The following is a 16,547-nucleotide window of genomic DNA, read 5'->3' as shown; positions in this document are numbered from 1 at the left end:
ATACAGGTAATACAGGTGGCTTAAAAGATATTCGTGTCCATATTGATAAAGAGTAGGGTACAATTATCAGGGATGCATGGTTGTATTTTTCAAGAGAAGCTGCGAGATCTTGCGGCTCAAGTTTATATGCATTTTATTATTTCTCATGTGTAAATTGTGTAATTCTCGTATTTATGCTTAGCTAAGGCGGAGGTGTGTAATCTTGAGGGGAATTCACACTGAGTGGTCACTCATCCATCGAATATATAACCATACAGGTAATACAGGTGGCTTAAAAGATATTCGTGTCCATATTGATAAAGAGCAGGGTACAATTATCAGGGATGCATGGTTGTATTTTTCAAGAGAAGCTGCGAGATCTTGCGGCTCAAGTTTATATGCATTTTATTATTTCTCATGTGTAAATTGTGTAATTCTCGTATTTGTTAATATAGAGACATTGGTTTGTATAAGTCATTTGGGCAGCCACTTGTATATTTTGAATGTAAGTACAAATTTTCTTTTATGTTTGATTTATCCATCTTTCACTAAACTGTTAACTCTGAAAGAAAAAAAAAATACCTATATTCAACTATCTTTAAAGTTTAACACTCGGGTTTTTGGAGAACGAGTTATATACTTGGGTTCTGAAAACTCGAAGCATTACTTAAGGTGAAATTGATGTCAACGGGAAGATTTATGCTCAAAAGATTACTAAATGAAGATTTAAAGATTTTTAAGTCATTAATGAAGAATTCACATGCCAAAGATCCAAGAAAACTAAGTGAGGAATGAAGAGAATCAAAGATTTGAAGTGAAGAAAAGGAATCCTGAAAACAAACATATTCCTGAAATTCTGAGCTTAATTTGGGAAACTCCACAGAGTGTGTAAATTTGAGGCAGTTTAAACTCTGAAACTATTTTGGAAAACTGCGCAGAGTGGGTAAATTTGTGGTAGTTTCTAGATTTTTCCAACTAGGTGCTAAAGTTAGAGTTCCACAACTATAAATAAGACTCATTAAAATATTCCAAAGCATCTTTTAGGGTTTGAAAAGGTCTCAAGGAGCATAGCACAAGGGTGGAGTAGCCGTCAAAGAGTTTTTTTTCCCTAGTTTATTTTTCATGCTTCGTTTACGAGATTTGGTTTCAATCATGTCTATGGTTAGCTAAACCTCTTAGATAGGGCTAAGAGGTGAAGCTTGTAGCGTGTTTAGATGATTATCTTACTTTAATTCTGGTTTTTATTGAACCTCATTGATTTCTAGTTTGATATTAAAGGAATATTTTTAGTTTTCTATGATTTATTGTGACTCAAATTACAATAGATACCGTGATAGCTTTGAATATCTTCTTTTCCTGTTTTGAGATTGTTAAATTGATAAATTTTGTTATTCACCATCGTCTCCTGGGCATGGTAGGGTGATGGAATCCCTTCCAATATTCACAATTCTCCTCCATTAAGAATTAGGTCAATGAAAGTTCAGATTTGATTTAAATTATTTTATCTTCCAATTGGATATAATAGGACTCCAATTCCAATTGTGCTCCTTGAATCAAGTAAGGTAGCATCTTGATAGCTACAAGTGGATCCCTGACACTCTAGTTCCCACCTTTAATTGATAGTTTAAACATTAATCACAATTACTCTATTTTATTTCAAAATTCATATTTAGATTTTTTTTCCTAGTTCTAGTTCTAGTTCTTTTCAGAATACGTATAAGTTTAGTCTTTATGGATTTGACTTCGTTCTCACAAGTTATTACTACATCGCGACTCTACACTTTGGGTTGTGAACAAGTTTTTGGCGCCGTTGCCGGGGACTACGGCTAAGTTTTTCTGAAATTAATTGGTATTAAAATTAGGTTAAGATTAGGGTTAACATTTTGCTTCTTTTTTTTTTAGGTTATGATTTTTTCTAAAATTTGTTTTAGAAATTGATATTGTTTTCTATTTTGTAGGATCTTAACATAGCAACCTCAATCCAGTAACCTTTTTCTAATTCTCTCTTTCTTTTCTAGATTTCTTATTTGCTTTAGTTTTCTTTCTTCTAGGTTTTTGTTGTTTGGTGCTTGAGGGTTGTGCGTGTTTCATACCCAAGTAGGTTCATGAAAACACTCAACGTCTCTTAAGTGAAGGAAGATTAGTCGAAGGGTTACATATCTATCAAAGGATTAGACAATACTTAAGATCATATCTGTTAATTGAAGTAATGGCTGCAAATCAACCTCAAACACCAATTGAGGAAGCTCAAGATGAAAACAAGGTGCATAATGCACCCCCGCCTCGTACTTTACGAGATTATTTACAACCAACGGGGGTGAGTACACCTTCTTGCATGATATTTCCATTGAATGCAAGAACTGTGGATATTAAACCAAGGGTAATTTAACTCCTTCCTAAGTTTCATGGACTAGATATGAAAGTCCATACTTGCATATGAAAGAGTTCGATGAAATCATATCTACATTACACTTCCCAAACATGTTTGAGGACACAGTTAGACTGAAATTGTTTCCTTTTTCTTTGAAAGAAAAGGCTAAGTCATAGTTACATTCCTTAAGACCAAGGTCCATTAACACGTGGGCTAAGATAATAAGGGAGTTCCTTAAAAAGTTCTTTCCCTATTATAAAACAAAAGCCTTAAGGAAAGCAATCATGAATTTTGCGCAAAACGATGATGAGACATTCTTCTAATGTTGGGAGTGATTTAAGGATCTCATAAATTCATGTCCACAACATGGCTACAAAACATGGCATATAGCAAGCTTTTTCTATGAGGGATTAAGCTCACGCATGCGCCAACTCACGCAATCACAAGTTTTTTGCGAGAATTCAAATCGGCATGAGATGGCCTTGTTGGTTGCCCTAGCATCAACCACTAGGATGCCTCACACAGTTTCCAGAGGCAAACGAGTGGCTGAGATCCTTTATAGGGTAACCGTATTTAATAGAAATGCTCTAAGTTGCCCCTCTTTTGTTAAAAAACCCTAAACCTATGAAGGGTTGAGATGCTTTGCATCCAATGGTCTCAAAGCAAGAGAGTAGTGCTCCTGAATTGTCAGCAAGGAACGAAGTTTCCATTTCTGGAATGACGCTTGCACGCAACCCTACTTGCGCTCGTGTTTGTGTGCTCATGAATGAATATGGATGGATGAAACCACTTGGGGTTTGTTCGAGATTTACATCTGGGTGCAATGAATGGTCTAGATGTAATCAATGCTCATGGTGCTAGGACCTATCTCAAACAAACCGTGACCGTCCTTTTGAAACGAATCCGTGCCAGAACAAGGAGATAAAATTCCCTTTTTTGGGTCTTGCTTGGGTCAACGCCCGATTAACGAGGTTGTGCATCTCGGTGCACCGCGGGTTTACATGGGTTGTGCACATGTGCACTTGTGTGGGGCCCACCATGATGTATTTTTCAAATCCACTTCATCCATTCACTTAGTCTACCTCTTCTGGGCCATGAGTCCTGGAATGAGGTTGATCTGAAGCTAAGGTGGCCCATAACAATTGATTTACAATCTTAAAGTGTTGATTAAGTCGATTCGACGGTCAAATTAATTTCAATATGACAATCAACGGTCAATAGGTCCTACGAGTTAGTTATTTGTATATTCAATATTGTCATGATAGGTTGCTATTTGAATAGTATTATTTATTTATGATTTATTTTATTATAAATCATGCCATTCCTTTGCATGTATTTTTAATCATGTTGCGGTTCTATTATAATCTTAATCCATTTCTAGTTAAAAGATCCTAGGGACTGCCCATGTGGAATTCAATGGTAATTTCAATGATTAGATGATTCAATGGTGATGATTAAATGATGGATCGGTAGGTTGAGGGTTGTGGGCCATATTTTTAGATATGGGTATTCAATTATGGATTCTTGTAGATCCGATGGCTAAATTGCAATTAAATCTGACCATCAACGGTAACAGATGTCAGTAGTCTATTTCATGATTATTTTTATAGTTGGTTGTTCCTACATCTTAATTGAACTAACGATCATGAATCTGAATGATTGAATCATTTCAAGACAGATCCGCAATGATCCAAGAGTCCTTTAAAGTCTCCATCTAAATCTAATATCTGATTTGATGATCAGACCCCTCACTGTATGATGTAAGGTTTTAAGTGATCTCAAATCCAATGATCCATTGCAAATTTTAAGGATCGAATCTTAGGATTCAACTCAAAATTGTCCCAAAAGTGTTTCTCACCCATTCCAGGCGTCCTAAGGCCTCTGTAGTTGAGAATCTAAATTTTTGTTTATGATTATATAGTTAGATAGCTCGATCTATGGGTTACGTTTACTCCCAAATGGTTAGAGTTAGGCCAGCATGAAGTTGGATGTTTATGTAGGATAGATCTATGTTTATAGCAAGTTGGGTTTTCATAATAACACCCAAGTACTGAAAGTATGAGGTGCTATAATCTACCCCCCTTAAAGAGAATTTCATCCCCGAAATTCAACACTTTTACCATGAATGGGGTGAGGACTATCTATTTTTTAGTATTTCTAAGGATTTATTATATTTTCTATTTCTGTCAAGGTTGTATGTTTGCATAAAGGTATTCGACTAACAACAAAAAGATAAAATGAGTTGTTACACCTTTCAAGACCTTACAAAGGCCATACAAGGGCTTGAAACAAAAAATTCGATTGGGGAGAAAGGGGATCCTTCCAGTTCAGCCTCTTCCTAATCTAAAATAGCAATATGAAATCAGTGACCCAAGCTCTTCAAAACAGATGGAGCAGGATAAGTCTATCACCACTCTTAGGAGTGGGAAGATAATTGACAAATCTATTCCGGTGAGGGCCGAAAAGCCTAAGGACCTAGAAATAGATGAGAATGATAGACCTAGCAATGCTCCACATGGGTGAGAACCGAAACCTCAAAGTAAGTCAATTGCGTCATTCCCTCAACGGTTGATTACACCAAAACCTTTCTCTAACTTTCAGGATATTCTAGAGGTGCTTAAGCAAGTGAAGGTCAACATCTCTCTACTAAATGCCGTTAAACAAATCCTTTCATATACCAATTTTTTAAAAGATTTATGTACGACCAAGAAACGGTAAAACATACAAAAAAATCTTTTTAATAGAAAAAGTGAGTGTCATCCTCAAGCAAGATGTGCTACAAAAATACAAATATCCTAATAACCCAACCATCACTTGTGTAATTGGGAACGACCGGATTGAGCACGCACTTCTTGACTTGAGGGCTAGCGTAAATCTGATCCCTTACTCGGTTTATGAACAATTGGGTCTAGGTGAATTAAAACTCACCTGGACCACATTACAACTTGCCGATCGCTTAGTTCGTGTACTGAGAGAAATGATTGAGGATGTGCTGGTCTAAGTTGATAAATTCTACTATCCAGTAGATTTTATTATCCTGGATACTCAACCATCATTGATGTGAGCACTCAAATACCCATCATTCTTGGTCGCCCATTCCTAGCTACATCAAATGCTATCATTAATTGTAAGAGTGGAATTATGAATTTATCTTTCAAAAATATGACATTGAAGCTCAACATCATTTTCAACATGAATAAACAGCTAGAGGATGATGACGATACCCACGACATTAATGTGATCGATTCTTTCGTGGAAGATAGAACATTCCTGACTCTATACTCTGACACTCTAGAGACATGCTTGGCTCACTCCCTTGATTTAGATGATGACATGATTAGGGAGATAGATGCCTTGCTTGATACTACACCGGTACCTGAAGTTAACCGGTGGAGGCCACATTTTAAAAATTTGCCCCAAACCGATGTAGTGCCTCTACCATCTAACCTCAAAGCACCAAAGCTTGACCTAAAACATTTGCCCATCGATTTTAAATATATCTATTTAGGTAAAGATGAGACATACCCGGTGGTGATCTCTTCCCACCTTGAGAAAGAACAAGAGAGTGTGCTCATTTCCACTCTTATTGAGCATAAGGGACCTCTTGGATGGTCGATTGCGGACCTCAAGGGAATTAACCCTTTGATTTGTACTCACTGCATTCATCTTGAGGATAATGCGAAAACCTCCCGACAGCCACAACATCGACTCAATCCAAATATGAAAGAAGTGGTTAAGGTTGAGGTAATTAAGTTGTTGGATGTGGGTATCATATATCCTATATCTGACAATCAATGGGTGAGTCCAACTCAGGTGGTTCCAAAGAAGTCCGGAATCACCATCGTAGCCAATGCTGACAAGGAACTCATGCCAACTAGAGTTACTAGTGGTTGGAGAATGTGCATTGACCACAGGAAGTTGAATACCGTCACAAGGAAGGACCACTTTCATTTGCCCTTCATTGATCAAATTTTGAAAAGGCTAGCCGGTCACTCTTACTATTGCTTCCTTGACGGATATTTGGGTTACAATTAGATAGAGATGGCCCTTGAAGATCAAGAGAAGACAACATTTACATATCCTTTTGGCACATTTCCTTACCGAAGGATGCCATTCGGATTATGTAATGCCTCCGCTACTTTTCAGCGATGCATGTTGAGTATTTCTTTGACATGGTGGGGCAATATTTAGAGGTCTTCATGGACAACTTCTCTGTCTTTGGTCCATCTTTAAGCAAGTGTTTAGAAAATCTTAAATGTGTGCTGAAGCAATATGATGAAAAGAATTTGGTTATAAATTGGGAGAAATGTCATTTCATGGTTCCCAAGGGAATTGTGCTTGGACATATAATTTTATCCAAGGGAATTGAGGTAGACAAGGCAAAAATTGATCTTATCTCTAACCTACCTTCACCCAAGAGCGTACGTGACGTGCGATCCTTCCTAGGATAGGCCAGATTCTATAGATGATTCATAAAGGACTTTAGTCATCTCTCTCATCCTTTATGCAATTTACTTCAAAAGGATGTACCATATGAGTGCACTGAACAATGCCAAGAAGCTTTCACTAAGCTCAATGGCATGTTAACTACCACACCTATCATGCAACCACCCGATTGGAGTATCACTTTTGTGATTATGTGTGATACATCTGACTATGCTATTGGGGTGATGTTAGATCAAAGAAAAGAAAAGAAGCCCTACGTTATTGATTATACAAGTCAAACTCTAAATTTTGCCCAAGTGAACTACTCTACTACAGAGAAGGAACTCTTAGCTGTAGTGTTCACTTTTGACAAATTTAGGTCCTACCTGATCAAATCATATCATCATCTACACGGACCATGTAGCGCTAAAGTATCTTCTTTCTGAGATGGATGTCAAGCCCCGCCTGATAAGATGGATCCTCTTACTCCAAGAATTTGATATTGAAATACGAGACAAAAAAAGAGTAGAAAACGTAGTGGCCGACCACCTTTCTCGACTTGATCTCCCTGATTCCCTTAAAATACAATGACTATAACCAGTCTCAGTAGTGCACTCATTATATGTCACGGGCCAAACTCGGAAACCAGGCTTACAAAATTTCAGATCGCTACATCCGGTGCCGACAACCTCCATAATACCCCATCGCGGCTCCCAGCGTCTATACGCCAGATTCTAATCCCGAGATCCTACAAGGAGAATTTTTAACGTACATTTGTTTCATAACAAGCATTACCACAAGTTTATCCAACTCACAAAGACAACATCATCATCACATATCCACTAATATAAACATTTGAATACAATTGTGAAAGGGAAATACATATGTCAAAATCAAAGCTCCGGAAGTCACCGCATGCTCTAAGCTCCATGCTGCTGCACCACCAGGACGCATCTATCGTACATAAGCTCATAAAAAGCTTAGAAGGTGGTGTAAGTGTGTGCACAAGGCAAGTGCCAAGTATTCAATATAATGTCATAATCATACAATATCAGAGATTCTGGTAAGATCATGAATCATACAATATCAGAGTAAGCGGAAATATTGACAAGTTCATGAGTCAAACAATATCAGTACGTAATACGGATCAACTATGCAAATGAGGAGTCATAAAGAGAGTTACCATATTAGAGGCCGAGGATGCAATGCAATATACAATTCCTAATGAGTTTATGAATACCGTTATGTATCTAAACCATATAAATGCGAAACACAATAATTCAAAATGTCATATGCCATGAATGTAATACAATATGCGTTGCGAAAGAAATGACCAAGCTGGGGCATGAAGTCTGGATGATAGTACGTAGTATCGCAGCTATGGAGTCTATCACAAGGACTTTTATCCAAATTAGTCATATACCTAATTTGGATAGTCGACTCAATGTGGTAAACTCGATCTCGGGTTAGTCGCATGCCCCAACCGAAATCGACCATTGCGAAGGTACACGTAACAAATAGTTGCGCACCACCCTGAGTGGATAGTGAATAAATAAATGAGCAACTCTGCTCAATAAGTCCACATATCGATATTGTTCATCTCTGGGATCATCACCGGGTCTAGTACACTCTACATGCAAATCGCCGCCCACCGACGCGCGACCATGCAAGTGGAAGAGATCTCACTATCCGCTTGACCAGTAGTTAGCCAGTATCTACCAAGCACGTTAATAGCAGACCCATTCACGAGCTGGTCAAACTCAGCCTAGCTATGCCCCCTACTCTCGGGTGGGTAAGGCCACACCCGCTCCCAACCGACCATGACACAGCGGGAGACGCAGCCTCCTGGTATTCCGCACTTGGGCGCTCATATATCCACTCGGTCTAGATGTTGGGGCATCTCCTGGCCACGGAGGTTTATGGACTTTCACCCACGGACATCCAAAGTGCCCAGATGTTCAAACAAAACATTTTTGGTGTCTCATCTAGCTATCCACGACATGTCTATGGAGGCTACGACCCTGATGTCACTAGGGCGTATAGTAATCATAATCATACAATGCAAGATGCATGAGTCATACAATCCAGTCATGTATTAACCCTGTGCATACCGTACGCTCATGTGAGATAACCTCCGCCTTTCAGGGCTGTAAGACTTAAAAAAATTTTTACAAAGGGACAATGAAGGATTCCATGATGGAAACATCCTTGAAACATTCATAATTGATCAAAAACATTTTTAAATTCTTTTCACAAGTGTTCTAACATGGGTGTTTGGTCCTTTCATTGTTACTAATGTCATCCTCATGGGGCCGTAAAGAATCCAAACAATGTTTTCAAAGTGAATGGACATTTTAAAGCCATTTGTTAAAAATTTGATTCAGAGGACATTCCATTAAATCTTATTTTCTAGGATTAACCTCCTAGTCTGATGAGGTTTATTGGTTTTATAGGATTTGGGATTTTGATATTTGATTTTAATTTTTTAGCTTGTCTAACCCATTTACTGTTAAAAACTTTGGAAAAATTTTTCCCTTTAATTTTAACACTTCTCATTTCTTTCATTGATGAACTTTTAATTAGGACAATGTAGGTTTTAGGTTGGGGATGGGAGATAGGACCCATAGGTGGGTCACACTTTGACAAAATTTTAAAATTTTTAAATTTTCGGTAATAATATTTTTGGGAAATGATAATTTGTGGAATTAAGAATTTTGAGATGATGTAAGATGGAATTCTTTGAATTTTTGAGTTTGATAAGAGTAACATGTCTAAATTTTGTTTAATTAATTAAGAGGAAGTTTAATTAGTTAATTGTTATAAGAAGGAATAGTATAAATTTTTTATTGTTAATTTACATTAAAATTTGGAAAAGTTTAGAATTTTTCCACCTTAAAAATGCAAAGCAGTTAAAAACAGAAAGGACAAAAAGGTTTGATGATTAAAAACTAAAAGGTGAAAAGTTTGAAAATTGAAAAATAAAATAAAGAATTAAAAATGAAAAAAGAAGGAAAAGAGACTAGTTGAAATCAAATTATTATTAATAAAACTTGAGGTAGACATGGTAAATTTAAATATTAAAGTTTGGAAAGTAAATAAATTATAAGACAGTAGAAAATTTTTATTGTTTAGTTTAAATATTGAAAAGAGATTTTTAATTTTCCATTGATTCGAATCAAGTTTTCAAAATTACCCGTTTTTAGATTAAAAACTTGGGAATAAAATTTTTTGAAAGTGATTTGAATATTGAAAGAAGACACTTATGCATTTTTATCAATAAAAAACTTGGTGGGATGTTAATTAAATATTATATTTTTGATTTATACCTTGGTTTTATAAAATGATATCTTAATAATTTAAAAGTTTTATGTGTAGGTGATTTTGAACTTAAGGTAAATTATCCAAAAGAAATATTTATGTCCACCAGAATTGAAGATTTGGAATTTGAAATGAGTTTGAAGAATTCACATACCAAAGACCAAGAAAACCGGGGGGAATGAAGGTAAAAGATTTTGAATAAAGGTTTTAAAAACAAATAATTCTTAAATTTTTAAAACATTTTTCAAGGTATATTTTGGAAAATTGGTGAAAGTCGAAATTTAGGGTAAAACTCCAAAAATTTTGAGAAACTAATGTTCAGCTTTTGTCCAGTCTTCATCACTAGGCATGTAGTACAACTATAAATAAGACTCCCTATAATGCTTCAAAGCATTTCTAGGGTTTGGAAAGGTCAAGGAGATAATGGTGTACCTTTTCTTCTTTTAGTTTATTTATGAGGAGTTATCTCTTGTAACTGATTATCATTAGAAATAAAGGATTGGAAAGTTGAGCATGAGAGTTTTTCTTTTTCTTGTTTTATTCCTCTTTTATTTATAGTCAAGTGATATTTTGTTTTCTATGTTTATTCATCTCAAATTAAATAGATGTTGTGATAACTTTGGATTCTTTTTTCCTATTTTAGATTTGAATTGGAAATCGTTATTAATCATTCCGGGATGGTGGTGATAACCCTTAATCTTCCTTTCCTATTGAGAATTAGGAATGAAAAGTTTAATTTGATATAAATTTTTTATCTTCCAATTGGATAGTATGAGACTTTTATTCCAATTGAGTTATATATTGAGGATCCTTGGTACCCTAGTTCCCACCTTTAATTGATAGTTTAAACATTATTAACAATTACTTTCTTTTATTCTAGAATTCATATTTAGATTTTTATTTTTATTTTAGTTCTAGTTCTTTTCAGAATACATATAAGTTTAGTCCATGTGAATTCGACCTCATTCTCACGAGTTATTACTACATCGCGACCCTACACTTGGGGTTGTGAACAAATACGTACAAGTTTAGTCCCTATGGATTCAACCTCGGTCTTACTGAGTTATTACTACATCATGGCCCTACACTTGGGGTTGTGAACAGTCATAAGATGGACTACTCATATTTACGCATATTTGGTTGTGAGGCTTACTCTCATGTACCGTCAGTTGAGAGAGATAAGTTAAACCATAAAACTAAAAAGTACATCTTTGTTGGCTATGGTGTTGGTGTGAAAGGTTACAGGTTACTCGACAAGGTCACACGCAAGGTTATTACTAGCCTTGACGTCAGATTTGATGAAAGCTCCCTATTCCACAAGAATGATCAAGAGGAGCAAGAGGAACCAGAAAGGTTGATCGTGGATGTCCAAATTGACATAGATGATACTCAGACAGACACATATGCACAGACAGAGGTATAAGAGAAGGTGAAGCAACCACTTATGAAAAGAAACTCACCGCATGATCGCAGGTTACTGGTAAGATACATGAATGATTCTAATATTACATATGCCCTCATTACAGATGAGGGGGATCTGTCTAATATTCAGGAGGCTCTTAATGAGCCTGATGCAAAAAAGTGGAAGGTGGCTATGAATAATGAGATGGACTCATTGTACAAAAACAACACATGGGAGCTGGTGAAGTTTCTAGTAAGCGGAAAAGCGATCGGATGTAAGTGGTTATCCAAAAGGAAATAAGACAGATACAAAGTGAGGTTGGTAGCTGAAATGGCCAAGCAATATGTCCTAGAGGAGGGTGAATAGGACTATGCCAAATTTAAAATAAATACAATGGAAATAAAGAAAGAGAGATAGCCAAATAAATAAATCAATACACAATGCGGAATGCAATCTCAAAATATTGATTGTTCTAAGGACAACCATGCACCATAAAAATGGCAGGGCAACCTTACTAGAACAAATAGAGAAACTGAAGCTCAAACTAATATTGAGATAGCAAGAGATAAATTGCAGAAATATAAATCTAAACTATTACAACATTCCCCACTGATCTTGAAATAAAATGATTACAATATTCACATCCACATATACATCCCATAAATGAATAATTAAAGATATGAAATGTAAACCACACAACCACAAAACACAAGGATTATAGTGGTTCACCGTGGTTCGGTGCTTAATAAACAGTCACACAGCTACTCCACTCCTAATATCCTCACACAGGGGATATCAGTGTTCACTATTAAAGATAGGTTTTCTAGGTTCACCCAAACCTTCACAATTGTGTCTTTCTCTGTGGGCTTACATAATTAAAAAACCCCTCTTCTGAGTTTTCCTGGCTTTCCTCAGATAACCCATACAATGAGATTTTTCTAGCAAATCCCAAAAGAAAACCAAATGAAAGTAAATTACATAAACGTAAAATACCTGAATTTCTCCTTCGTTGTAGCAGCCCAGAAGAACCAAGTCGGAGTAGAGATTTGAATGTCAAAGTTCAATGTCCAATACTCACTTTATAATGGTTCTAGATTCTAATATATTTTAAATTAAACCAAATAGGGCCAGCTCTAATTGATTTTGATTCCAGAAAAAGGAAAAATGAAACTTCCTCTTTTTCAGATCAGATTGGAATACAAGAAACAAAATCAATTTTAAAAGCTAAAGAAAAAGAATATTAAACATGCACACTTAGCTTAAATGGAGCATAGACTTATCTTTCAGAAGGCCAAATTAAATTAGCTTGAATTTCATATTTTATTCTGAGATTTGTGCTCTATTTATAGGTGAGCAAATCACATCTTCGACTGGTCTAAAGATCTCTACAACTGATCGTAGAACCAACAGATATTTGAAAATTCAGGCGCGATAAGATCTGGTGGTTTCACGACTGGTCGTAAGTGGTCTATGACTGGTCGTAGGTCTCCTTCGACTGGTCGTAGATTGCTCACGAATAGTCGAAGCTAGCCGAATTTCAACACTATACTTTGAGTCGTAGGTCTACGATTGGTTGAACAAATAGTTGACACTGTTCATACAACTAGTCGAACAGTCCTTAAGACTAGTCGAAGCTTAACAGAAAATTTTTGAATTTTACAACAAACTTACGACTAATCCAGGAAATTCTTAGACAAGTCGAAGTAGTGCTAGGACTAGTCGAACAAAGTCCAGGACTAGTCTTAGAATAAACTAAACTCACTTATATAAAACATATGAATTATGTATCCAAAATGGCCTACTCTAAAGGTCAACATAAGGTCAGTCATGCCTCAATAATGAAGTGAGGACATTGAAACTTAGAGACGAGTGACTTTTAAAAGTAATGAAGCTTGAAGTTTTGATGTAGCTCAACCTTGAAAGCTTCTTGAGATCTTGAGGTTGAACTTGAAAGCTTCTTGAGATCTTGTATTATCCTTGTTTTGAATTAAGTCGAACAATCTTACTTTCTTGAGTCTTGACCTGTGAACAGTGCTTGTCAATAAAAGCTGATCTTGAGTAGAGCTTTGTTCTTCACATATGCAAGCTTCATAACAATGTCTTTTACACCACAAATTTAATAACAAAAAGGGGCTATAAACTATAACACTTACAATCTCCCCCTTGGTCAAATTAGTGACAAAACACACTTCTAAGATATGTTATATAACGCAGAATATCTAATTAAAGAATCATGCACTAGTTGTTATCAACTGGCATACTAACATGATCCTGCAAACCTGTAAATCAATATTCAACATAACATACAGTTCACTTCTGCACATACTCCCCCTGAGTAACATACATAAAAAATGTCATGCTACTCCCTTCTCATAACATAATCATTAGACACATCCATATCCATTCTCCCCCTTTTTGTCACAATAGGACAAAGGAAGCACAGAACAGATGGCTGAGGAGAAATAAGTAAAGAGATATATGAGAGATAATAAGATATGAGTAACCAGCATAAACAACCCACATAATTCATAAACTGAGCTAAGTTAAAGATAGCTACAATTTCAAAACCAGTTAAGCTAGCGCAAGATTAATAAAGTTATAACAGACTAGTAAACTTAAAAGAACTAATCTAAACCAGATGAAGTAGCAGGGATGGAAGAATCAAGTTGATGCATGCCCTTGTTCAAGCGCTTAAGATATCTACGCATATACTTGAATTATAAATCATGGGCAACAGACATGTTTTCCATCTTAACATTCATATTCTCAACCTTATCTTCCAATGCACGCAGACGTGCAGCAAACTCAGAAGGCTCATAATCTAGATCATTTGCAAAATCAGATTCAAGTTCGTCAAAAATATCATCCTTAGCTTCTTCCTCATGTTCAGCTTCAGCATTGCCAACACCAGCACCTTGACCAGGAAGGAAATCAAGCTTCATCTTATTGATATTGGAATTGTTAAATATCAAATGATGGATATGGGCCTCTCCAACCGGCATATCAACTAACATATGCGTAGCCAACACAGTCATCAAATAACTAAAAGGAATGTCACTGTGACCTGGATGGAGTCGAAACAGAATGATGGAGTGACAAATCAAGGATGGTAAACAAACATGAGCACCGCTGGCAACAGCATGAAGAACACGAACCATGAAGGAAGTCAATTCAGATTTATTACCCGATCGATGATACAAGTTAGACACAAAGATTTTGCGAAGAACTCTGTATTTGGGTAACAGATACTTTGAGGGATGTGCATTCCCTTTATGTATCCATTGTACATCCAAATTGCATAAATCTTTAGTAAGCATACGTTTTTCAATTACTGAGGGTTTTTCAGATAAGTTATGGATAGGAATGCCCTCATCATTCACAGGAATTTTCATAAGAGCTGAAATCAAATGACGATCAACGTCAAATGGTCATTCTCTTGTGGCTATCGTAAAAGATAAATTTTTCAATGAAAAATCACGTATGCATGCGAACATGGACTGAGCAATGGACTGGTATGCTTGCCCACCCCAATACAATAAGTTATCCCAACCTACAGTTTGGAGCATAGGAAGGATATCAAAATGAGCAACATGATTAGTATTAACATGATGTTCAACAATAACGTTACGCAATCTGATGTCCCGAACATAAGATGGATCGTCCTCGGGAGTCTGAAAATGACGTTTAGTGATAGGGGCTGATCTGGAGGAAGAAGATGGACCACGGGATGTTGTCTTTCTCCCTCTAGATGCCATTTGCAACAAGGATTTCAAGAAAATAAAGAGTTATAAAGGAATGAGAAGAGGATTTTCTCAAATCAGATTTTATAAAAGAAAAACTCCAAATCTCAACGAAATTTAAAATAGATAACTTCAAGAGTAAAATAGAAGTAATCTAGATACAAATCTACAAGAAAAATGCAAATGGAACACTAACGTTGAAGATTTTGAAGGAAAGGTTCAACTAGTCGGGCGTCAGCTCGTTGGAGAGTGAAGAGGAAATGAAGAAGATGAAGCATTTTCTCCAATTTTAAGTGATTCACGTGATTCATGACTAGTCGTGGATGTACACGACCCGTCGTGTATACTCACGACTAGTCGAGTACCGGCCAAAAATCTGATTTCCAGCATTATATATAAAAATTGAAATCTAATTAAGCAATTATATACAATATGATATAAATAGGCATAAATACTTATTTTAAAATGCACACGCCAAGATCAAATTTTATTTTGTTAAACCTACTTTTGTCGAGGGATTTAGTGAAAATGTCAGCAAGTTGATTCTCGGTAGGGATATATTCCAAAGATATAACATTTTCTTCTACTAATTCTCGAATATAATGAAATCTAATGTCAATGTGCTTAGTACGAGAATGCTGAATTGAATTTTTTAAAATATTTATGGCACTGGAATTATCACAATATAATAACATAGAATCCTGTTTAATTACATAATCACTTAGCATACGTTTCATCCAAACAAGCTGTGTACATGCATTACCAGATGCGATATATTCAGCTTCAGCTGTTGAAAGTAATATAGAACTTTGTTTCTTACTAAACCAAGAAACTAAACAGTTTCCAATATAAAAGCAACCACCACTGGTTAATTTTCTATCATCAAGATTACCAGCCCAGTCAGCATTCCTCATGTGGATACCAGAGACGGAGATTAACAGTACTTGCGATATATCGTATAATCCACTTGATAGCAATCAAGTGCGACTCTTTAGGATCTGACTGATATCTAGCGCAAATACCAACACTTAGAGCTATATCGGGTCTACTAGTAATTAAATACAGTAACCTACCAATCATACTCCGATATAATTTTGGATCCACATTTTTACCTGTAGAATCTTTTGAGAGTTTCAAAGTTGTACTCATAGGAATATCAAAATTCTTACCATTCTCAAATCCAAATCTCTTAATCAAATTCATAGCATATTTAGATTGAGAAATGAACATTCCATCAGGTTTTTGTTTTACTTGTAACCCAAGGAAATAATTTAATTCCCCAACCATGCTCATTTCAAACTGAGATTTCATC

The 16,547-nt window shown here is 36.0% G+C and overlaps 1 non-coding gene across 1 annotated transcript; it reads right to left on the bottom strand.

Annotated features, from left to right (window-relative positions):
* Positions 1–2,615: 2,615 nt before the first annotated feature.
* LOC131234155 (small nucleolar RNA R71) lies at positions 2,616–2,722 on the bottom strand. The gene has a single exon (XR_009165563.1). It is a non-coding gene; the product is annotated as a small nucleolar RNA R71 (small nucleolar RNA).
* Between the last annotated feature and the right edge of the window lie 13,825 nt (positions 2,723–16,547).

This window comes from Magnolia sinica, chromosome 18 (genome assembly GCF_029962835.1).
Source record: "Magnolia sinica isolate HGM2019 chromosome 18, MsV1, whole genome shotgun sequence".
Lineage (NCBI taxonomy): Eukaryota > Viridiplantae > Streptophyta > Magnoliopsida > Magnoliales > Magnoliaceae > Magnolia > Magnolia sinica.
The sequence above is the reverse complement of the archived record's forward strand: the minus strand, read 5'-3'. Positions and strand labels throughout refer to the sequence as shown.